The sequence below is a fragment of the Camelus dromedarius genome, chromosome 1 (assembly GCF_036321535.1).
Source record: "Camelus dromedarius isolate mCamDro1 chromosome 1, mCamDro1.pat, whole genome shotgun sequence".
Classification (NCBI taxonomy): Eukaryota; Metazoa; Chordata; class Mammalia; order Artiodactyla; family Camelidae; genus Camelus; species Camelus dromedarius.
In genome coordinates, this window is record NC_087436.1 from 78107191 (window position 1) to 78131280 (window position 24090).

A 24090-nucleotide genomic window follows, 5' to 3' on the forward strand; every position below is an offset into this window, starting at 1 on the left:
AGCAAGACTTTGTATGACAAATGCTGGAGAGGGTATGGAGAAAAGGGAACCCTCCTACACTGCTGGTGGGAATGCAGTTTGGTGCAGCCACTGTGGAAAACAGTATGGAGATTCCTCAAAAGACTAGGAACAGACTTACCATATGACCCAGGAATCCCACTCCTGGGCTTGTATCCAGAAGGAACCCTACTTCAGGATGACACCTGCACCCCAATGTTCATAGCAGCATTATTTACAATAGCCAAGACATGGAAACAGCCTAAATGTCCATCAACAGGTGACTGGATAAAGAAGATGTGGTATATTTATACAATGGAATACTATTCAGCCATAAAAACCGACAACATAACGCCATTTGCAGCAACATGGATGCTCCTGGAGAATGTCATTCTAAGTGAAGTAAGCCAGAAAGAGAAAGAAAAATACCATGAGATTGCTCATATGTGGAATCTAAACAAACAAACAAACAAACAAACAAAGCATAAATACAAAACAGAAATAGACTCACAGACATAGAATATAAACTTGTGGTTGCCAAGGGGGCATGGGGTGGGAAGAGATAAGACTGGGATTTCAAAATTGTAGAATAGATAAACAAGATTATACTGTATAGCACAGGGGAAAATATATACAAGATCTTATGGTAGCTCACAGAGAAAAAAATGTGACAATGATATATGTATATTCATGTATAACTGAAAAATTGTGCTCTACATTGGAATTTGACACAACATTGTAAAATGATTATAAATCAATAAAAAAAAAGTTATAAAAAAAAAAGAGCAAGAATTTGTAGATACCATCATAAAGGGCTTGCAACTCTCAGACACATGCAACCACATTGTTGGGACAGAGAGGACGAGTCAGTATCGCAGGCACAGCACATTCTGCCGGCTCTCAGAGGACTCCGAATGTAACAGCTGCCCACACGCATGAATAATATCCCGCCCTGGCCTCAAAAACACTGACATTTTTCTACCTCCACCCTTGGCAACAGGCCTTTCTCAAATGTGCCACTTTGGTCTGAAATTTGCTTATGCTGTTTAGTATGACTCAGGAATTTCATATTTCCAAAGCCCAGTTAAAACTCAGACGTTTAAGAGGAAGAATCCCCTAAAGGTGCTGGGAGGAATCTGTACATTCCTCTATTTTAGTGTTGATCATGTGACCCTTCTTTGTCTAAAAGTCAACTTGCAAAACTGCATCGATGTAAATAAGACTCCAAGTGAAAACGGTCAGTGCAGACAGTGGAATCCCATGGCCCCAGAATGTGATCCCATTTACCAGAACTATACCATTCAGTTGGCATTTTTATCAAAGGCATTCTCATGACTTTCACAAGCCAGTTACAGTTGTAATATTATTAGCAGGGTTATTTGCAGATTTTTTTCCCTTCAAAAATTCACATCTTGTTCAGAGAACAGCCTGTGAAAAGAAAAGTCTTAGGTATTTTTTATTTGATGCCAAATTGTACATATTATTTTGAGTGAAGAAAAATGAAGAAACAAAAATCAGTGAACAGAGTCCCAAAGTACAGAAGGTAGAAGATTGAGTTTTCCACTAGTCCATTTCCTCGGTGTCTTAGAACTTCTATTCCTCCAGCCCTGAAAGTGTCCTGAGTCTCTGGGGATGCATGAGAAGAGTGGTGAAATCATGTTTAAGAATATTTGGATACGACTCAATAAGAAAAAAATAAACAACCCAATCCAAAAATGGGCAGAAGACCTAAACAAGCAATTCTCCAAGGAAGACATACAAATGATCAAAAAGCACGTGAAAAAATGCTCAATATCACTAATTATCAGAGAAATGCAAATCAAAACTACAATGAGGTATCACCTCACACCAGTCAGAATGGCCGTCATTCAAAAATCCACAAATGACAAATGCTGGAGAGGCTGTGGAGAAAGGGGAAACCTCCTACACTGCTGGTGGGAATGCAGTTTGGTGCAGCCACTATGGAAAACAGTGTGGAGATTCCTCAAAAGACTAGGAATAGACTTACCATATGACCCAGGAATCCCACTCCTGGGCTTGTATCCAGAAGGAAATCTACTTCAGGATGACACCTGCACCCCAATGTCCATAGCAGCACTATTTACAATAGCCAAAACATGGAAACAGCCTAAATGTCCATCAACAGGTGACTGGATAAAGAACAGGTGGTATATTTATACAATGGAATACTACTCAGCCATAAAAACCGACAACATAATGCCATTTGCAGCAACATGGATGCTCCTGGAGAATGTCATTCTAAGTGAAGTAAGCCAGAAAGAGAAAGAAAAATACCATATGAGATCGCTCATATGTGGAATCTAAAAAACAAAAACAAAAACAAACAAACAAAAACAAAGCGTAAATAAAGGACAGAAATAGACTCACAGACAGAGAATACAGACTTGTGGTTACCAGGGGGGTGGAGGGTGGGAAGGGATAGACTGGGATTTCAAAATTGTAGAATAGACTACACTGTATAGCACAGGGAAATATACACAAAACGTTATGATAACTCACAGAGAAAAAAATGTGACAATGAGTGTGTATATGTCCATGAATAACTGAAAAATTGTGCTGAACACTGGAATTTGACACAACATTGTAAAATGATTATAAATCAATAAAAAATGTTAAAAAAAAACAAGAATATTTGGAAATTACTCTTGCAGCTTGGAACATCATTTTGACTCAAGAGATGAGAGGACCAGTGAGGGTGGTCCACATTTTTCACAGTTAAGATACAAAATGTTTATAAAAGATATAAGCAGACACTCTATTTTTATTTTAAACTTCTCATAACCTCTCTTCTCACAAGATTTTATGGTTTAAGTGATAATGGCCCCATTCCCAGTCACACAAAGTCCTTCCAGGTCAAGTTCTTCCCAGAGCAGTTTCAGCTCTAATTTGCTGTTTTGAACAAATTTGCTGTTACCAGCTCCATAACAGAAATTGGTGGAAAGCCCGCAGTCCAAAAGGCCAAAAGGAAACCAATGCAAAGGGGCTCTGCACGTGGACATCAAGTCTCCAGTCTGAGCTTGGCAACCCAGAGATCACAGCCAGTGGTGGAGCAAAGGAAGTAACTGAGAATGGAGGTCGAGAATGCAAAGGAAGAGGAGGATGAGCCCTAAGGACAGAGTACACTGAAAGCAGACAGAGAGGGAAGGAGGCCTTAAACACCTGGGCACACCTACAGGTATTTTTCCAACCCTGGCCTTGCGAATCAACTCCTACAATTCCAGTCCCTCAGGAATGTGGTCGTGATTCCTGATTTCAACTTCAACAGTGGGACAATCCAGTTCAACATTTCCCAACGTTTCATTTCCTTACCACTTGTGTTACACAGGAAGATCTGAAGTAACACACACATTTAAAAATGCAATTTTAGCTGTCATGGGTTTCTTTCTGTATGTGTTAGGAAGTTAGAACATAAAACCTATCATTTCTTAGGTATTATTGCTCAGGACAAAGCTACATTTTAAAAAGTGCATCAATTTAAAGTAAAAAAAAAAAAAACCTGTGTAGATAAACAATAAGTTTCTTCCATATTGCACAGGAAACTATATTCAATATCTTGTAGTTACCTACAATGAAAAAGAAGATGAAAAGGAATATATGTATGTGTATGTAAGACTGAAATATTATGCTGTACACCAGAAATTGACATATTATAAGCTGACTATACTACAATAAAAAATAATTTTTAAAAAAATCTATGAAGCAATAAGAGAAGTGATATACAAATAAGGGGGAAAAATCATGAACAGTCTTTGTATGTCTTAAGTTTGGGGAAAGCTTACATAGTCTGGCTCATGTTAATAAAGGTTTTCTTGCTCCTCTTGTCTCCCCAATAGGGGGCGAAATTCTTTGAGATCCTAACTTTGTCTCACTCAAGAAACAGTGTCACAAAGTAACAAAAGGTAATGTTAAGAAGGCTGCCAGGGAAAGGACACCAAAGGGAATCTAAGTTCATTTTTCTGACAGAGCAGAGCAAGAGTGTCAATATTTAATGAGATTTTTACAAAGCCTCTTCCCAACAATTGCAAACAGTACTGTTTTTGGAGCCGTTGTAGGTGCTTGAATTGCAGTAAAGGAATCTTCTATTCTGAGCAGTGAAAATGGTAGACACCCGAGGAGCAACACATTGCACCAAAATCTGTCCAAGGTGAACATTTGTGTTTCCTGTTCCTGGCAAGAAGCCATCCGCCGCCGGATGGATAGGCAGCCCATGGAGGCAGAACCCATCCTCTGCCTTATAACCCAGTAACTGTCCAAGTACATCTTGGAATCACAAAGCGTCAACGTTTTAACCACCCCTTCTAAATTCTCACTTTTGGAAGGAGTCTCTCCTAAAATGTTGCACTGATTGAAAAAAATATATATTAAAGAGAAAAAGGGAAAGAGTCATGTTCCAAGTTAGAAGAGATTGAGAAAAGGGAAAAAAACTCAGGACCAGGGTTTAGTGGAAGAAGCACTGCATCCTCATACATTGAAACGTTAATGTCAAGGAGGGGGATGGGGTTTATATTTTAAAACTGTTTTACTGATTTATTCTCCAATCACTCATTCCTTCATTCCCTCATTCCAGCAGTGAAAATAAACATTATCTTGCTCCAAAATGTCTTTTAAAAGGGTGTTGCCTTAAAAAAAAAAAAAAAGAGCAATGGAATTTATTTAACTTGAGGGACATATCAGTATAAGCCCAAAAATACATCTCACAAGTTTTGCCCGTGTGTGCCAGCCCTGGTGGTCAAGTCCAAGGCAGTCCACCTTTGCCTCATGAGATGATAATGTGAGAATCACATAAAGGAAGAGGCTGAGGTTGGAGCTTTCAGGAAAGAGACCAAATCACAAACTTCTTTAAAAACAGCATGTCTTTAAAACAATGTGTTGGACCCATAACTCTCCCATCTGTGCCAAGATATCACAAAATGTCCCAATCCAGCGTCCTTTCTGATAGGCTGTCTTGTCATCAGAGAGGTCTGTCAGGATTGATCTTGGCCAAAGCAAAAAGACTGGGCAACAGGTCTGAGTAACCTGAATCCTAACCAGTAAGATTCCTGTTCTGTGCATGGGTTTCTGCTCTTCCTTGTAGAGAAACTGACAATGTAGGTGACAGGCAGTAAGACAGAGAGATGGGTACAGGATGCAGCAAATACTTGTTAATTATTATTACGTGCAAAATACAGAGAGGAAGGGCTGTGTGAATACAGATGCGTAAAAGTAGAAGGAATTGATAAAACATTTATTGTGTACCTATATGAGTCAAACACAATATAAATACTTTACATATAGTAACTTATTTGATGATGACAACAAAACATGTGAGGTAAGCATTACAGAGATGAGGAAAACAAGATGCAGAGATGCTAAGTAACTTGCCTAAAGCCACGCTGTGCAATCGAGGAGGAGGGGCTGGTCATGGAGGTGGGTGTGTCAGATCGCAAGCCTGTCTGACTCCCCAGAGTTTCTTGTTTGCTTCTTCTTTGTCTGTTGTTTTTGCTGCTATTTATTGAGCTCTTACTATGTACCAGGCATTATACTAAATGTTCACATGGATTATCTGAATAAATCTTGAGGACAATCCTACTAGGTAGGTAATGTTAACTTTAAAATTTGATAGATGATGAAACTGAGGCACAGGAAAGGTAAGTTACCTGCTTGAGGTTACACAGCTACCCAGTGGTGAACCCAGGCCTTGAACCCAGGCAGTTGGATTGCAGAGCCCAGGACTCCACTACAATAGTATATGGCCTCTTTGTATTGTTGTGTCTGACTCCAAGATCAGACACACAGAGATATGAGACACACTGAGACCATATTGAGGACTGGTGCTAAGAAAACACACACACACACACACACACACACACACACACACACACACACACACACACACATACACACACACACACACACACGGAGTAAGGGTGAACCGAGTTATCCTGATGATAGGTATTATAGGAATTCAGGAGATAACAGCTGGTTGTAGTATGAAGTGGCTAAGGAATGCCCAGAATTCCATTGCCCCCATTAAAATAATTTGAAAGTGAAAATCATTTGATTCAATTAACCCTAATATTCAGCATGATTAGGATGTCTTAATTCACTGAGTCCTATTACATCGCATTTGTACATCAGATAAATTTGGCAAGGAAAATAAGGGTAGATGTCTTAGAATCACCAGTTTTTTTTAAATTTTGCTAAATAAACTAAAAAATATCATTTACTGTCAATATCATCTCATAAAACATACCATTTAAATTAGTGAAAAACTGCCTACACTGTAATTATTTTACAATGTGTATCATGGAGTCATGAAAACGGTGTCAAAGATCATGCTGATTCACAGATCAGCACTTGGGAACAATTATTCTAGCTCCAAATAATAGCTGACATTTACTGAGCATCTATTATATGCCAGGAGCTTTGCAGACATTATCTTGAATCCTTATAGTAATTCTGCAAAGCAAATATCATTACTCCCATTTGAGAGATTAGAAATTTGAGTTTCAGGGAATGTAACTGCCATACCCTGAGTCACTCAGCTAGTAAGGGGTACTATACAAATACAGGTCCTTCTAAATTCAAAATTTATATTCTTTCTTTTGCGTCAGTTGTCAATCAAAATTTTGCTTCTGTAGAAAGTTACTTCCCTAAACCCTCAATGGGTTTATAATTTTCAAATAACTAGAACAAATATATTTGGCATTTTCCTGAGTCATTGGTGAAAATTTCAAAAATAAAAAAAATGTTAAACATGCAGCCTATAACTACAGAGACCCAAACCCCTTTCTGAAGCCACGGTGTACTCAGGGGACCCACATTCTTCGCTAAGTGATCACCAGTCAGGACCTCACCCCCACTGCCTTGCCCCTTGTCCAGTAGCTGAGCTGCCACCTGACATAAGCCAAGCCTGTGGGAAGAGCGGGGGTGTGGGAGATGCAGACTCGGGGATCCTGGAAACGCTCTGAGCATGTGATAAGACCCAACTGAATCCATGTTGACATGTTCTATTATAAAATATTCTTTCTGCAGACACTAGAATATTCATGTGGGACAAAAGGGACCTTAGAGTGCAGTCAAGCTCACTACTTTTTACAGAAGATAAACATGAGACCCAAAGGGATTCAGTGACAGCCCCAAATCTCCCAGCCAGTCAAAACAGTAACAGGACTAGAATCCCATCCAAGGATCCTGGGAACACTGGTCCTTGAAGAGGATAAACTCTGGGGAGCTTTTAGATCCTATGAAAGAAAGGAATATTGTAGAAGACAGGCCTCCCAGGAATGGCAAGGAAACAGCTGTTTAGATGACAGTGCTCGCAGCAGAGCCTCCAACTCCACAAAACTACTCTCGGGAAAGAGCGTCCCTTTCAAGCCACTAACATCTCGGGTCACATGTGTAATATTCAGGCTGGAATATATTTTTTGCATTTGAAGTCACTTGGAAACTGTCTTTTAAGAGGATACTGTAAACATGAAAACTCTAATATAATTGAATTCCTCTTTTATGATTTAGAGTTTTAGGATTTCATCATTTAACTTAATCATTTAATGAGGTCATCCTTTAAAACACCAGCTAGAGATCTACTTAACGTGCAGAGGTTCCGGTTAATGAAGTCTGGCTAGTAATTGAACGTGAGCTCACAATAATCTAATTTTCTCTGTGCTGTTCAGTCTCTCAAATGAAAGCGCCTGCTGTAACGTCTGGCACACAGGAGACATAATCTGGATTTCTCTCCTCCCTTTCCTTCAGGTGCACACGCGGCTATCTGTGATGTGGGTGCCACACACGTGCATGCATGTGTGTATGTGTGTGTATCTACTGAAGAACCGAGGAAGCGGCTGCCACAAGAGCCCAGGCTCCAAAGGACCTGCACGGTGGCAACACTGGATGGTGGTGGTGGAATGGTAGCCAGAATTCCCACCAGACACTCTGTTCCCTGTGCAGGGTTGATCTATTCTGTTACCTGCAGTAACACAAGTCTCCCCACCAACAGGTCAGCCCTGGCTCTAACCACAGCTGACCCCAGAAGGAGCCTGGAACTGATATTCTCCAACAACCCCTCTTTCCTTTAAAGCAGTGATTCTGCTCTGGAGGGAAAAACCTATTAGACTTTTCTAGGCTATTGCTTCTCAAACTTACTATGCACAGAAGTTCCCTGAGGATCTTGCTAAAAGGTAGATTCTGACTCTTTAGGTCTAGGATAGGGCCTGGGATTCTGCATTTCCAACAGACTCCCAGGTGATGCTAAATGCTGCTGGTTCACAGACCACACTCTGAGTAGCAAGGATCCAGGAAGCCACTTCAAACTCCATGTCAGTGCCCAAGGCCACCTCCATTACGGCAATAGTGAGTTCTCACCCTGGTGGAATGAGTTACAGCCTTCTGGTGAGCAAGAGAAGAGAGAAGAAACTGTTTATAATCAGAAAGCATGAGAGCAATAAAACACAAAAGCAAGTGAGAGAGAGGGAGAGAGAGAGAAGCAAGAAAAGAAAAGGGGAGGGAAAGTAGGAGATTTTAGGTCTTCGACATTCTCTGAATATTGTCTTTGTTTAGCAACACCCATTTTATAGTTTTCTTCCCCTCAGAGTATTTCTCAAATCCTTGTATTTTATTATTTGATTTTCACAACTAAATGCATTTCTGAAGTTCTGTGTCTAAGAATCTACCATATAATGTACAATCATGTAGGGTTCTCTGCCTTGAATCCGAGCCAATGAGAAAATCAGTGGCTACCAACCTGTATTCTAGAGTCCAGTAGGAACATACCTGTGTGTGGGAAGGGAAGTGCAGGACCACCTGTTTGGTTTGGCTACTGGAAGGAATGAGCTACTGCATAACAAAGCTCACCCTGAGTTCACTGTATACGAACACAGTCCGTGGATGAGTTTAAATTGGTAAACAGGCTAGAGAAGTGAAAAGTACATGGATTTGGAGGCTAACATTCCTGAATTCCTATCCTTACAACCTTTGCAACCCGGGAAAATTACTGATGTATTTCATGTTTCGGTTTCTGCATCTATAAAATATGGGTAATTATGTCCATCTTTTGGTTCTAGAAAGAACTAGATGAGATAACAAATGAAAGCATCTACTATAATGTCTGAATAGAAGCCAGTATTGCTCTTTTCATTCTGAAAAAGAATATTATCTTTTTTTCAAAGTCTGATAAATAATGGTGACAAAAATTATATCAACATTTTGTTCTTATTATTAATTAGTCATCTTAAGGCTATATTTAAAAAGAAACAGAATAAATCTTAAACACCATCATCCACACCATGACCCATTTCAAGCTCTCAGAATTGGCATGTGGTAGGTTGACTATAGAGTATCTTTGACTCTAACAAAACAGTACTTTAATTCTAGAAGATTTGGAAGAAATAGAAAGGAAAAAACGTTAATTAGCAATTTTGGCTTTTATAAAGTGTCCTATAATTTAGGGAGAAAGATACAGTCTCACAGTATCTCTTTAAGAGTTAAGAACATTAATAATTAAGCCCAACATCAAGCTGAAGATATAGGCACTGTAATTATTTAAATATTATGTTAATTGGGTACAGACAATTCTAGGTCATTCCACTAAATTCTTAGCCACACTATATGAATGTGAGGGCTACTCACTATTAGCTTCACTGAGACTCTCTCTCACAGAAAAAGACTGACTTTTAGACCATCTGGATGTCATCAGAAATGAAGATCAGAAAGAATAATTTACTGACTGAACAGACATTGAAACAGCCAGTGTGGTGGATGACAAGAAGCCCATGTTTTTGTTTTTTTAAAAAAACATTTTTGTCATTTGGCTTGCATGCATTTCACATTTTGAAATATTTTGGGACAAGCATTTAAACTGTGAGGTTGAATTTCATCATTCTCAGGAAAGAAGCAGTCCTAATGGAAGCCACTGCCAAGTCACCCAGACGGTTGACCCTTCCTCTAACCTTGTTGTTAGTCTCAGAAGAAAAACTCGGATCAGGAGAGCCAAGGAGAGTGAGGCAGCCCACATGACAAACCGGGAGGTAATCTTGCCTAATAGATTGGAAACGCACATTGTTGAGCTCTGTCTGGCTCTGGTTCCATCCCCACGCTGCCTTGGGCAGACTTTTTCACCTCCCAAATCTTGCTCAGTCTTTTCTGCTGCCAAATGTAAAAAGAAACTATTTTAGCTCTCAGAGTGCTTACCAGGCAGGGCTGGCTGGAAGTAAGAGGAAGGATATCATTAATGAGCACTTGTAAACCACACATATAACCTAGGGCACAAACTATTCCCACTGGACCTGGCGACGCTGGTGGAGAAGGAATCGGTACTAAGAGCGGAGGTGCCACGAAGACAGGTGTGGGATGGCAGAACCCAAGCACCAGCCCCTCTCAGCCATCAGCGAGTAGAAACAAGGACTCGAGTCCCCAGCTGTGAGGAAGAAAAAGCTAACATTTGATGCGCAAGGGCTCCAGTAGGGTCACGTTACGTAGTGTTACCCACAATCAATCATGGAAACCACTCCTTTTGGAGCGAGGTCAAAAGCAGATTGGGGCTTGGCTGGGAAATAGCAGGCTTTTGAGTTTTCCAAGATTCTTCCTCCCTGCCTCCCTGTATTTATGTTGTAGTCTGTGGCTGCCTCAGAACCTCAGCTTCCTTGACAAGGGAAAAGAAGGAAACCTACACCCAACCATTAGTAAGTAAAACAAACATCCAAGTGCATCTGTGCGTAATTAGGTTTTTCATCAAGGTCTTTCAAATGGGGGCCCCGTACCCTGAGGCAGTGCAAAGATGCAGTCTGGAGAGTCTGATGGGTGAAAATAGGACCACAGGAAATGGTTAAGGTAATCCCGTGTACAGTAGTGTGTTTTCTTTCTAGTAAGTAGACCACATCCAAGGCACATGGGGACCAGAGAGCATGATGGCTATGACAGTTGCCCTCAGCCTGGCCTGTCCTACACCTTTGTGGCTCAGAAAGCCTGGGATGGGCCTTCACATTAATGCTTGTTTGTTTAATTTTAATCTCCACATATAAGAATTACAGAATTGAGCAGTTGGCTCTGGAATCAAAACAACTTCTGTTCAAATCCTGATTCAATTGCTAACAAACCATGTGACAACCCCTGCCACTCCGCTACTCCCCCAAAGATGCACAAGCTACTTAATCTCTTTAAAATATGGGTAATGTTGTATTTGTGTCAAAAGGCTATGGCAAAGATTAAGTGAATAAGCTTAGGATGGTCACATAATACATTTTACATATACTATTAACTCATTTACCACAATTATTTTTCTTCTTATGACTAAAGCATTTGCAGTTAAATTCTTCTAGAAGATTGTCAGAAGGCAGCGCCACTGTTCTAGGATATTTGGGTTGGATCAAGATTTATTCTGGGTTCTTGGTTAAGTAAATAAGTGCTGACCCACTGTGTAACTGAAGCCCTGTAAGAGTGAGCTGCTTCACACGTTTCTGCATGCTGTGCGTGGTGCTTGATTTCACTACGATGACTGAATTGCCAAGTCATAGATAAGCACACCACACATTTTGATACATGTTGCTAAACTACCTTCCAAAAATTATACCAACAACAAATATATAAGCTTTCTAACTGAGCACCTACTATGTGCTAGGCACTATGCTGTATCTTATTTAACTCTCAATACAATTATACAACTCAGATTTACATCTTCATAGATCATCTGATGAAAAGGAAGCTCAGCTTTGTCAAATAATGTGCTATAATCATACAGGTAGTTAGTGATAGAGAAGGATTTGAACCAGATCTAAATTTAGATGGACCAGATGCTTCCCCACTGCACCACGCGGGAAAATGTAACCCAGGATAAAAAGTAAGTTGGGGTGTTGAAATATACTCATAAATCTGTCAGATTTATAACTTCATGACATCTAATTCCTGCATTTGTTTACATGTCTGTAAAATGAGGAGGTTCAACTCAAGTAGCGTCTAAGATTGTTTCTAACTCAATGAGTCTACGTTGGGGAAACAGCTGGGCACTAGTCCCAGAGGATGATGAGATGTTAAGTATTTTAAGATGGTGACAATGTTAGTTTGTTCTCTATGTTTACAAAATATCAAACAAGGAGAAAGGGACCTTAGGCAAGGCCAAAAGGTTTTAGAGTTGAAAGATCACCTAAAATTATCTGAATATCTCAGTGATACACATATATTAATGGATTCTCTGTCCTTAAACATCGCCAGTAAGAAAACAGACCATTAGCCGTCCTATGTGGTTTGGGTATAAATTTGCCTGAAGCATAAAGCTTAATCAAATGGTCTTTTAAGGTCCTTTTATCTTTGTGTTTGTGTAACTCCTTATTTCAAGCTTAGAGCTGACAGTGGCCTTACTGACGAAGGCATGCATGAATCTTAATCTGTGTTTCCCAAAGTCAGCCCTGTACACGCCTGTTGTCAATCCCTAAACCTGTAATGACCAGGCACTAGGTGGATCGTTTTCAACACTGGGCTCTTGTTAAAGATATAGTTCCCTAGGCCTCATCCATTAGAGATTTTAATTCCCAGGTTTCTGATGAGAGTAGGAATCTGCATGTGTTGTTAAAACCCCAGGTAATTCTAAACGAAATGCTTCACGTGCTCCACTCTGAGGAGCCAACATTGCACTTGCTGATGTAGCAAAGGAGAGAAAGGAGCACCGTCTCTGAGCCTGCAGATGGGCTACTGCTGTCCAGTATATGGAGACAACGCGCAGTTGAGAGGGCGGAAAAGGCAGCCTGGCAAAGGGGTTCCTTTACCGTATATTTTGCAGCTGCGTGTTACTACTGATATCAAAGACCATATCCATTGTATTTTGTTGTTGTTGTTTAAATTATATTGTGAAGTCCTATCTATTGCTAACAAAATAAATCAAGAAAAATTGTCAAAATAAGTACCAGCAAAAAATCTTCCTAATCCCTTTTGAATGATTTTCTACCTCGCGTTTCACAAACAACACTGGCAATTCCCTTCCCTGTTTCAGAACATCATTTCAACATTTCTGAAGAGACAAAAATGTGCCTGCCGTTTCCTCTGGAGATACTAACAACCTAATCCCACCCTGTAGACATATATGACTCAATCCATCGATAATCTGTATTGAGCAATTAGCAATGAAAGACACATAAGTAAACAAAGGGGAGAGAATCCCTACTCTCAGAAAACTCACAGACTAGCAGGGACATGCAAAATTCCAAGCGTGAGCATTCTCCAAACGTAAGTAGAAAGTGCTATGAAAGCACACAGTGGAGGGATCCGATGATTTAATGCGTGGAATTGTGCGGTGTTTTCCTGAAGACACATATTAAACCTGAGGCCTGAAGAATTAACAGGAGTTTGCTAGGAAAAGAGAGGGTACAGAGAAAGGCACATAAAGGAAGAACGCATGACACTCAAGCACCAGAAAGAAGGCCTGTGTGGCTGCAGCATGAAGTCTCTGGGACAGGGCTGCAGAGGAGAGGAGGGCCATTCTTTAGGCTAAGTTAAGGATTATGGACTTACCCTTAAATTCAGTGTGAAACTATTAAAGAATCACTTAGAAGCAGAAGACAGGACTGGTCTGCTTTGCTGTTTTAAAAGATCACTTGGAGCAGTAACACAGAGATGGAATTGTGAAAGGGCAAAAACGGATGCTGGGAGATCGGGTACAAGGCTCCTGAAGTGGTCCAGGTGGGAGATACTGGCAGACTGGGCTGTAGTCACGGCAATGGGACAGGGAGAGGTGGGTGCAGTCACAAGATATTCAGGAAGTAGAATTGGCAAGAATTGTTGGATTGGTTGGGTTTGAGTAGAATGAGGAGTCAAGAACACCCAGGTTCTAGCTTGAGCGACTGGGTATCATTTCCTCAGATGGAAGAAGATAGAATAGGACAAGGCTGTGATTCAGACAAGTGAGTCTCCAGTGGGAAGTCAAGAATATGTGAAATGCATTTAATTGGCAGCCAGTCACATGAGAATCAGGCAAAAAATATCCACCCCTCCCATTCAGCTCACTACAACTACTGTCATTTCTAAAATGTTATTCAACACAAGGCTCCTTGATCTAGGATCCAACAAATGCAAAGTCCCATGGCAATTTTCTGCCCAAGCTTCCACTTCCACAGAATTCTGAGCTTAGAGCCAACAATTTTCCAACCTAAATCATACATTAAGTCAAGCTGTTTACAGAGAATGTCTGTAATGATACCCGGTCTGCTCTTTCATTATATCTAGGATAAACTCTTACAGGGAAGCCAAGGTTGAATCAATTGTCCACTGCAGATTCATCATTAACACAATCTCAAAAAGAAATATAGTAATCCTTAATGTTGGAGGTCCCTTTAGCGTTGGAGGTCTCTTTGAATATAGATGCTTCCACATTCACTGTACAGTTATTTATTGAATTTTTCAAATATGTATTTTTAATAATCCCAAACTATAATCCAGGCCAGTCAGACCACCATTTGGTAGGACTGAGAGTCACATTGGGTCAGAAGATATCTAATAATATATGAAGTTCACTGAGTTCCTACTTCGTGCCATGTATTTTTTCCCCATTTTTAAAATTGAAGTATAGCCAGTTGACAATGTTGTGCTAGATTCTGGTGTACAGCATAGTGATTCAGTTTATATATACACACACACACACACACATATATACATATATATATATACACACACATATATATTCATATTCCTTTTCATATGCTTTTTCATTATAGGCCATTACAAGGTATTGAATATAGTTCGGAAGTAGCTCAGTGGTAGAGCACATGCTTAGTGTGCACAAAGTCTTGGGTTCAATTCCGCAGCACCTCCATTAAAAAAAAAAAGACACAGCCACATCCATGCTATGTATTTAAATTCATGTCTCTTAACAACTCTAGAGATCATTTGATGGTTAAAGAAAGTGGAGTTGAGTGAGGCTGCGGCGGCCAAGGTCACACAGTAAGTGGTGCAGCTGGAGTTCACACCCAGGTCTACCTGGTGTCTGAGCTCTTTGAACTTCTCTAAGATGCTGCTTGTGAATTCAGCAACCAATAGAGGCAGATGGTATTGTCAGGTTTAGAGAAGAAGTTTAATTATCCCCACCCCGCAATTGGGAAGCAGGTCCTTAAGACTCTCATTCTTCTTTATATGAGTAACATCCAGAAACTCCTTAGTGCGTATCATTCATCTCAATGGCTTCATGGTAAATAAAGCATGTGAAAAAGATTATCTTTGATTTATTTCAGCCTAGTTTAAGGAGAGTCTGTACAGCAGCATACCTTTAAAATAATATTTAAATCACCTCAAACTGGAAACCACCCCACTGTCCATCAACAGTAGAATAGATGAAGAGATTAAGGTGTTTTAAACAATTGAATACTCTATAGCAATCAGAATGAACTTAACTTAACTGCCAGCGGCAACATGGATGAACTCACAGATGTAATACTCAGTGAAAGAAGGCAGACACAGACGAGTATCCACAGAGTGACTCCATGCATCCAAGGTACAAAATTGGCACAACTAGCCTATGCTGTTATCACGCGGGCTATTGGTTACGTTTGGGAGGGTGGTGCCTGGGAGTGGGCACGCAGGGCGAGGGGGTCCGGGTGCTGTTAATGTTCTGTGCTGGTACACATCTGTATTCACTTTGTGAAAATTCATCAAGCCTTATATTTATGATTTTTGTTCTGTCTCTTTACCTATGTATTACTTTAGTTCCATAAAAGTTTACTAAAAGATAAAAATACTTAAAATGACTTTCAGGTTCAGGTGAGACCTTAGATACTTAGAGTACTCTAATCGATAAAAATACCAAAAAGTTCCCTATCATTAAGCTTGGACTTAAAATTTAAAACAGATATCTAATGAAAAGGATTCACAGAAGCACAGTTTTTTTTTTAAGTTAAATGCTAATAACAATAAGCAGTTGGAAATACTTTTCACAAAAGGTTATTAATGTATTTCAAAGACTGTCTAACTGTAGGATAGGACCATAGAGAGATTTCAACCATATGGAATCTTGAGCAACAATTTCCACTGTACTCAAGGATAAGTTACAAAATCCTTCAGCTTCCACGTCACCAACCCCTAAGAGCGGGATAATTCCTACCTTCCTCACAGGAGTGTTGTGCTGCTTAATTAACGTGTAAAGCACTTTCTGCTCCCTGGGTGAAAGGTACCACGAAGAAGCAAAGCATAATTATGTTTTAATTGCACGGCTGATTTTGAAGACACAAAAAGAAAAAAAAAGTGCTATGAATTGCAATTAAATCAGATTACTCCATTAGAATCATAGTCATGATTTATGCCTTCTGGTTTCTGCTATATTTGGGGAAATGGCCTTTTTTATTTTTTAAGTCTTTCTGGCTCAGCTTCTCCATCTGTAAAATGGGATGACATGCTTTCCACGATTTGCAAGTATTTCTTTATTCTTCGCAAAGTCCTTCAGTAATCCTTGGATGAAAAGAAGGTACGTATTGCTACAGAAAGAAGAAATGCTACCTCCTGCTGCTGGGATGAATGGAATTGCTTTTCTCTGGGGGGAAACTAAATGCCAGATGTCTTTCATAAAGGCCATCCAGGGACTGGCTCCACAGAAGAAGAGTCTCAGAACAGCCAGTCCGCAGGAGGCCAGGATGCTGAAGGAGAACTTGGGAAGTTTGTTTGTTGGCATTCAGGGTGGTTACATTCCATTCTCGCAAAGAGACAGTTGATTCTACTGTCTCTTTTGTTGATGACATCTTCATTCTTGCTCTTAATCCAAGGGTTTGTACAAATACAAAGCCAGTCATCAGAAATCCATTGATACGTGTGACTCGGACTAGGACCTTTCATGTAGTATGAGATGACCAATCCAACTCAGCTGTGCAGTCTTGCTTGCTGGGTCTTTCATGGATCTTGACTTGGGGAGATCAAATATGATGTCATTGTGGATTACGTGTTTTAGAAAAAAGATCTTTAGAAAAAAAAATTCTAACCATATTTTTCATGTCTCCTTTTTGGGCTAAGTAAAGCATAAAGAGACACACAGGGAACTATATTCAATATCTTGTAATAACCTATAATGAAAAAGGGTATAAAAAGAGTGTATACACACACACACACACACACATACACACACACATAGATATACACAACTGAAGCACTATGCTGTATTCCTAAACTAACACAACATTGTAAATTAACTAAACTTCAATAAAAATGATAACAATAAAGAGACCCACAAAAAGGTTTTTCATTTCTTGATGAAAATAAAAGAACTTCAAATTATACATGAACAAAATAGAACTTTTACGTCGTTTATTTGCCCCAACATGTGGAACTTCACTTATCTGTGTCTTATATATCTTCTATTTAACTAATACATAGAAATATTTCTCATTACCCCTTCTTGACTAAAGAAAATAAATGACCAGTCAGACCACACTACTCCCAGCTGCTGGTCACATTTTCGGGCAGTATACTTCTATTTTTGTATGAACATTCAATAATTAACCTTCTTCTCTCTACAAAAACAAAACACACAGAAGTGCTTTAAATCTTGATAACAGTAGATGTGACTTTTCAGGAGCTAAAATTCCCCTGGAAGATTAAGCTGTCTGAATACCCCTGCACCACCAAAATCCTTCAGGGAACAACACTGATGCATTCCCTTAGGAAAGCATAAACCAGTCAAGTACACTGACTTAGTGATTAGAAGTCCTGAGAGTCTTCTGAAATCACACTTGGTTATTTGATGATCTAATTTTAAAGGCCTAGCAAGCTATTCACTACCACTATACATACTTGGGGAATGTCTGTGTAGGATTTATGGGAGTTTAAAAGAATACACTAAATTGTCAATACATTCAAATCATGCGACATCAAAAAGCATATATGCTGAAAGTCATTTTCAGGGTGAGATGAGAAAGAAGCAATGAAGGGCCAAAGGAGGTATTCTATCTTTTTTCTTTCTGGAAGAAAACAAAAGTGTCAGTCCTTCTGCCGTGCTGTCACAAGGGGAATGATTTTTAATGCTTTGGGTCAGAAATCCTTTAAAAGTTCACTAAGCTTAGCTGGCCAAAGGGCAGCTTCTACTGGACAAACAGGATCCACTTCCTCAAAGGTCACGTCCAAGCACATGGTCTTTGATTCTTTGGCTGTCAACGTGACGGGTCATGCGAATTTTTATCAGTCATCCTTTTCTAAAGTTCAATTAAGGTGGACTGATTCAAACTCCTTTTGCAGTACCAATAAATTAAGAGAGATCCTCTAGAGGTTTATGCCCTGGTCCTTAGTGCTACCTGCCAGACATTTCCACCTCTGACTTCTGGGCGTGGTAGGGGTGTAGGAAGCATAATCTTTGTCGTAGTTAGGCATGGCCGTGTGATGTTTAGCCAATGAAATGTTAACAGCAATAATATATCTTATTTCTAAGCAGAAGTTTGAAGAGCCAGTGAGCAACTGGCCATGGTTCTCTTTCCCACTACCCGAGCTATTGGCAGTGTTCCTGGTGACAAAGTGTCTGCTTCATCAGCTAAGATGCTGAAGTGGCAACGACACAGAGCAGAGCCCACAGTTCACACACAATGGACATGTGTGGTGAGAGGAAGAAACTAAACCCACTGCCTTATGACACTGAGACCTGAGGGCTCTTTGCTTCCATAGTGTCACCAAGGCCCTCCGGCTGACTCAGCTTCTCCCCAGGGTAAAGAGCTCCTCAGAACCCGTGGAAGGATGACAGAGGGCTGCGGTAGGATCCCTACACTGTCGCCCTCCCCTCACCTCGCTCAGCTGGTCCTGGGCTGTGAGGCCTGTTTCCTTTGGGTTCTATTATCCCCTGGGAGACTCTCAGCACCACTTCCCCGATGTCCACACGAGGGTCACCCCTTCAAATCAGTACGGGGTGGGTAGGTGACCTAAATGAGTAAACAGGCCAGTGCATTCATATCAAAGATTTATTAACTCCTCACCTTTCCTCAAGAAAGCTCTTCTTGAAAACGAGGTGCTCATGGTCCGGCCTTCTGTTCAAAGGAGCAGTACAAGTGTGACGATGACTTGCAACCGCAAGCCTACGACAGTTTTGGAAATAACAAGGGTGAGTGGCAGCTACCACCTGCTTCCCCGACACCAGTAGCTGGTGCATCCTGGAAAGCATACCAGACATCTTAAGATTGTTTTTAGAAGCCAGAATTCTAAATATTTTTCTAAATATCCCACAGAAAACACAAATGGGCTGCATTCATTGCCCAAGCCCACTGTCCGTATGCCACAGGTGTCTGCAGCTGAACCTTGTTTTATGCCTTTGTGGGGACAATGGCTGTTCTTCACTTTCAAAAAGCTCCAGATTATTGAGAACAAACCCAGGTCAGGGACCAAGCTCAATTTGGGGGAAAAAATGTTCCAATTCTGCTACCTTTCTTACTGAAAGAAATTTCCTAGCAGAAATTATGCTAACCAAACCCAAATCCAAGTCAGGACCCTGATGTGACCTCTCTGTTGGTATCACTGGCACACTAGCTCTCAAACACACTCTGTCTCTCTCTTTTTTTCTGATTATTAAAGTAATATATCATCATGACTGAAACCCAGCAAAGTATTAATAAAAGAACAAGAGGCACTTAGAAGTCTAAGACCCAAAGATAATCAGTGTCGCCATATTAGCATAATCCTTCTGGAAACAGAGTTTAAAAGATATGTGTGTTTAGAACTTTGTATTTTCAACTGTTCTATATTCCTTTTTTACCTTTTATTAGATAGTTTTTCACTTCTTCATAGACTAGCCAAGTTTTAGATTTTGACTTTCTGTTCTCAGTTTCCAGAAAGAGAAGTATGTTCTTAGAATATTCTTTCTCCCAAGTGCCTCATTAATTTTTGCAGTAATTCTATGACAGAGTTTATTCCAAAAGACAGTGGGAAGTGTCAACTGTTTTGTTATGAGTAACTTGTCAAGGGATGAATAGTTTAATAATTTACTTTATAAATTTTAGTAAGTATACTTTTTCATTAAAGAGTAATTCTTATTAATTATAGACAATTTGATAAATACTAAAACATGGCGAAAAGAAAAAATACCCATAGTCCTACAGCCAAAAGAGAACTAGTATTATTATTAAGGTGTATTTTTCTCAGTCTCTTTTTATACATAGAGTTTAACTATGTGTGTGTGCATATATGCATGTGTGGATTCTATATATATCGCATATGATGGTATTACTGTATATTTAAATATACACATATACCCGTGCTTGGGGCCCTGAGCCAGTGGGTAAGAAGTCTGATTACCCTGCGGCTGTGAGGCTCAAACCCCACAGAGACCCCACAAGCAGGCGGTCGAGGTGGCACTGCCAAGTCAGCCCAGCCCAGGCACAAGGGATGTGAGCTCAGAGGTCCCAGCCATCAGGTCATTCCAAGCCTTCAAGTCTCTTCAGCCAGAGTTTTTGACACACGGGGCAAATACAGGCCATCTCTGCTGTGCTTCGTTCAAATTTCTGACCCACAGTATCTGTGAATAATAAAACGGTTGCTCTTTGGAGCGACTACACTGTCGAGGCACTTACTGCGCAACGTCAGTAACCAGAGCAGCACCTATTTCATGCATGTGGGATCTCACTTTCATTTCCATAGACATTCACTGAGTACCTGCTGTGCACCAGGCAATGAGCTAGGCTCCTGAGGTCCAAGGACACAGTCCCTTCCCTTAAAATGCTCATAGTGGTGGGAGAGACATACTCAGAGTTGCTCTTTAGAAAAATGAGTCCAACAGCATTGATGTGAGGGGGCTGGAGGTCAGCCAGGCAAAGGATGGTGCCAAAGAGATGGACACCATGGCTTAATACATGCACAGACTGATTTCTCTCTGTTCCAAGCCATGATGTCACAATTTTTGCTCATAAATGGAACAGAGATTAGTGTGCTTCTTAAAATGCAATAGGTTCTCACAAATAGCCTTTTAAAAATAAAAACAAAGCACATATCCTACAAATTACACATTGTTACCGGCTGAATTGACTCCCTGCCACACTCCCTGTTTGTATATTGAAGTCCCAACCTCCAGTGTTCAAAACGTGACTGTATTTGGAGACAGTCTTTAAAGAGGTGATTAAAGTAAAACAAGGTCATTAGGGTGGGCTCTAATCTGATAGGACTGGTGTCCTTATAAGGAGAGGCATTAAGACACAGACATGTGGGCACATAGACAAAAGACCACGTGAAGACAGAGAGAGAAGAAGACATCCGCAAGCCAAAGAGAGAGCCCTCAGCATGAAACCAACCCTGCTGACGCTTTGATCTTGAACTTCCAGACTCCAGAATTGTGAGGAAATTAAATTTTGTTGTTTAAGCCACCTGATCTCTGACGTTTGAGATGGCAAATTTAGCAACCGAATACAGTCCTCATAGGATTACGCTCATGTTCCAGAGCTGAACACCATGAGAAGTAATAGCAGAAGCGGCAGACGTAGCAGTGGTGACAACAGTTGTAGAGGTGAGGCTGTGGGGAGACTGGACCACACTCTTTCCTTCCGCTCCCATCTTTCCTTAGAAGAAAAGTTGGAGCTTTTTTAATGTTTATTTTTATTTATTTATATTCTGGGGGAGGTAATTAGGTTTCCTTATTTATGTATTTATTCTTGATGGAGGTACTGGGGATAGAAAACAGGACCTCGTGCATGCTAGGCATGCACTCTACCCCTGAGCTATATCCCGCCCCTCTCAGAAGGAAAGTTAAGACAAGCAGTTATCAATAAAGAAGGCAAACTAATTCTTACTTCTATAGTACAGTTGGCCTCCTGTCTTTAACTTACATTATGGTTAACCCTCTCTGCTGCATTATTTATTATCTTACATTATCACTTTCTACTCGCATCACTGATAACAAACATTGCTTGAACTTTAGCCCTGGTAAGATTAGCCAAGAATGTTTGAAAAAGGAACATTTTCCTGACATTTGAAGAAACTGCATGTCTAATCATGGATTACACAAGAATTTAAATATCTCTGACCAATTCTAAAGGGCAATTTGAATAAGGATCCAACTTTAAATTAAATGACGGGGAAAAAAAATACCAGGACATATTCCTAGCACTCATTAAATGCTGAGTGTTTGCTGAATGAATCAATAAATGAGTAAATGAGTAGATGGCTGAATGAATGAATGACATTTATATCAGGGGTCAGTACACTTTCCTAGAAAAGGTCAGATAGTAAATAGCCAAGGCTTTGTGGGCCATGTAGCCATGTGTCTCTGTCACAACTACTCAACTCTCCCAAGTCACTCTAAGGTGGCCGTAGACCCCATAAATGGGTTGGGCTACGTTCCAATAAAATACAGCAGCAGGCTGGATTGGGTCCACCGGCAGAAGTTTGCTGATCTCTGGCTTAAAATATTCACTCCCCTACCAAAATTTTTTCTCACATCCTACTGCCTGCCTACCAATTTCAGGACAAGCCATCCATTTGGAATTCAATCTCCTCCACAGCATGAACCCCACTCCCTCCCCTGCCTTATCTCCCATGACCCTGACAAACATAATCTCCAATCTGAAAAAGCTAGACTATTATTTCTCCAGGTCTTCCCACTTCCTCACCTTGCTCATACAGTTCCCCTATCTAATAAAATTGTATTTATCCTCCAATGCCATTCTCAAATTCTACATTCTGAAAGCATTTTTGGAATTACTCCAGTCAGATGTGAGCTTTCCCTCCTTTGAATTCCATAACTGGCATTTTTCTCACTTGCTAATTGCAATGATTAAACTTAGCTTCACATTAGAGTCATGTAAGCGATTCCTCATGAATGTCTATAAAGCTGCTAGCTCATAAGAGCCGAGGCTGTGTTCTCTCCATCTTTGTGCATCTTGCCACACCTTGAATATACCATGGACTAATATATCTTGGAAGAATACACTGAAATGATACCGTTTCAATTTTCTGCAGCAACAGGGTAAAAAAAAAAATCTCTGGTCTCTGTTTTCAGTGGATTCCAAGACTTGCTGTCTCTGGATTACCTGTACAGGCTGCTTCTCTGTGGGGTCATTAATCTGCAGGAATTGAAATAACCTTATTTGCTACAGAACTTTAAAAATGCATTAGGGAACTAGAATTCTCAGAGCCAACTGTCCTTTTAATTAACACTGGTCTGGGAGCAAGGAGCTAATGGCTTCCTCAATGGCTAAGCATCTAAAGAGGTTAATAGAATTGGAGATTCTACCTGTTGTATTCCTAAGGACCCGCTTACAGATTGTTTCCTGCAAGTGAGAAGTTCTGCTCAACTCAGACATTTCTCCAGTGCCCGTCTGCAGTGCAGAGAGTGCCGGGAAAAATGGAAAGATAAATAAGACATGAGCTGTCCTGGTATCCAGGAGTTAACAGTCTGCTCAGGGAGACAGACATAGATCCAAGGCCTAAACCACAAAGTGAGTTGTGATGAGGCTCATTATAGAACGTGGCGAGATGATACTGCAAAAAGAGACATTAATTTTGATGGCGGCAGGAGAGTCTGGACAAAGAGGCCTCACAGAGTAGATGGGATTTCAGCAGGAACTTGGTAGAAAAACAGTGATAAAGATGTGGATACTGTGGTAGTTCAGTGTGCTGGAGCTGGCAATGACCTCAGACAACCCTCTTCTTGATCAGATGAGGAAGGTGAGACCCAGAGAGGAACTGTGACCTCAGTCAACCTACTTGCTTCCCTTTAGAACCATCTATGTGCAACTTCAAATTCACATGAGGGGTAGGGGAAAAAAAACCTTAGACTAAAATATCTTCATTCCTAGGCATTTGAGACAAACATCAAAGGCAGCAATTGGTAGTCTCACCACACAACAAGCCCAAGGCCAGGGCATCCTCCGCTGGAAGCCATTTCCTTTGGTAGTTATCAAGGGACCAGATTTAGCTGCTAGCAAAACTGCACCTGGGTCCTGTAACTGAAGGCCACAGAGCTTTGGCAATGGAATAAAAGCTTGCAGTGAATTCAGGAAAGATCACAGGGAGCTTTAAACTCTGGGTAGGAAACTTTGTGGAAGAGTCCAACTTTGGTTCAAAAGAACAGGTCTCAAAAGTTACCAAAGGAATGATGATTTTGCCCTAGAATTACAGGGTACAGCCTATCACAGGGCCAGGCCGGAGTTTACATTCTCACAGGGTGTG

The 24090-nt window shown here is 40.5% G+C and overlaps 1 protein-coding gene across 1 annotated transcript in view; it reads right to left on the minus strand.

The window, feature by feature from the left end:
- Positions 1-24090, minus strand: part of RASGEF1B (RasGEF domain family member 1B) — a 492806-nt gene that overhangs the window by 191592 nt on the left and 277124 nt on the right. The window lies entirely within an intron of this gene.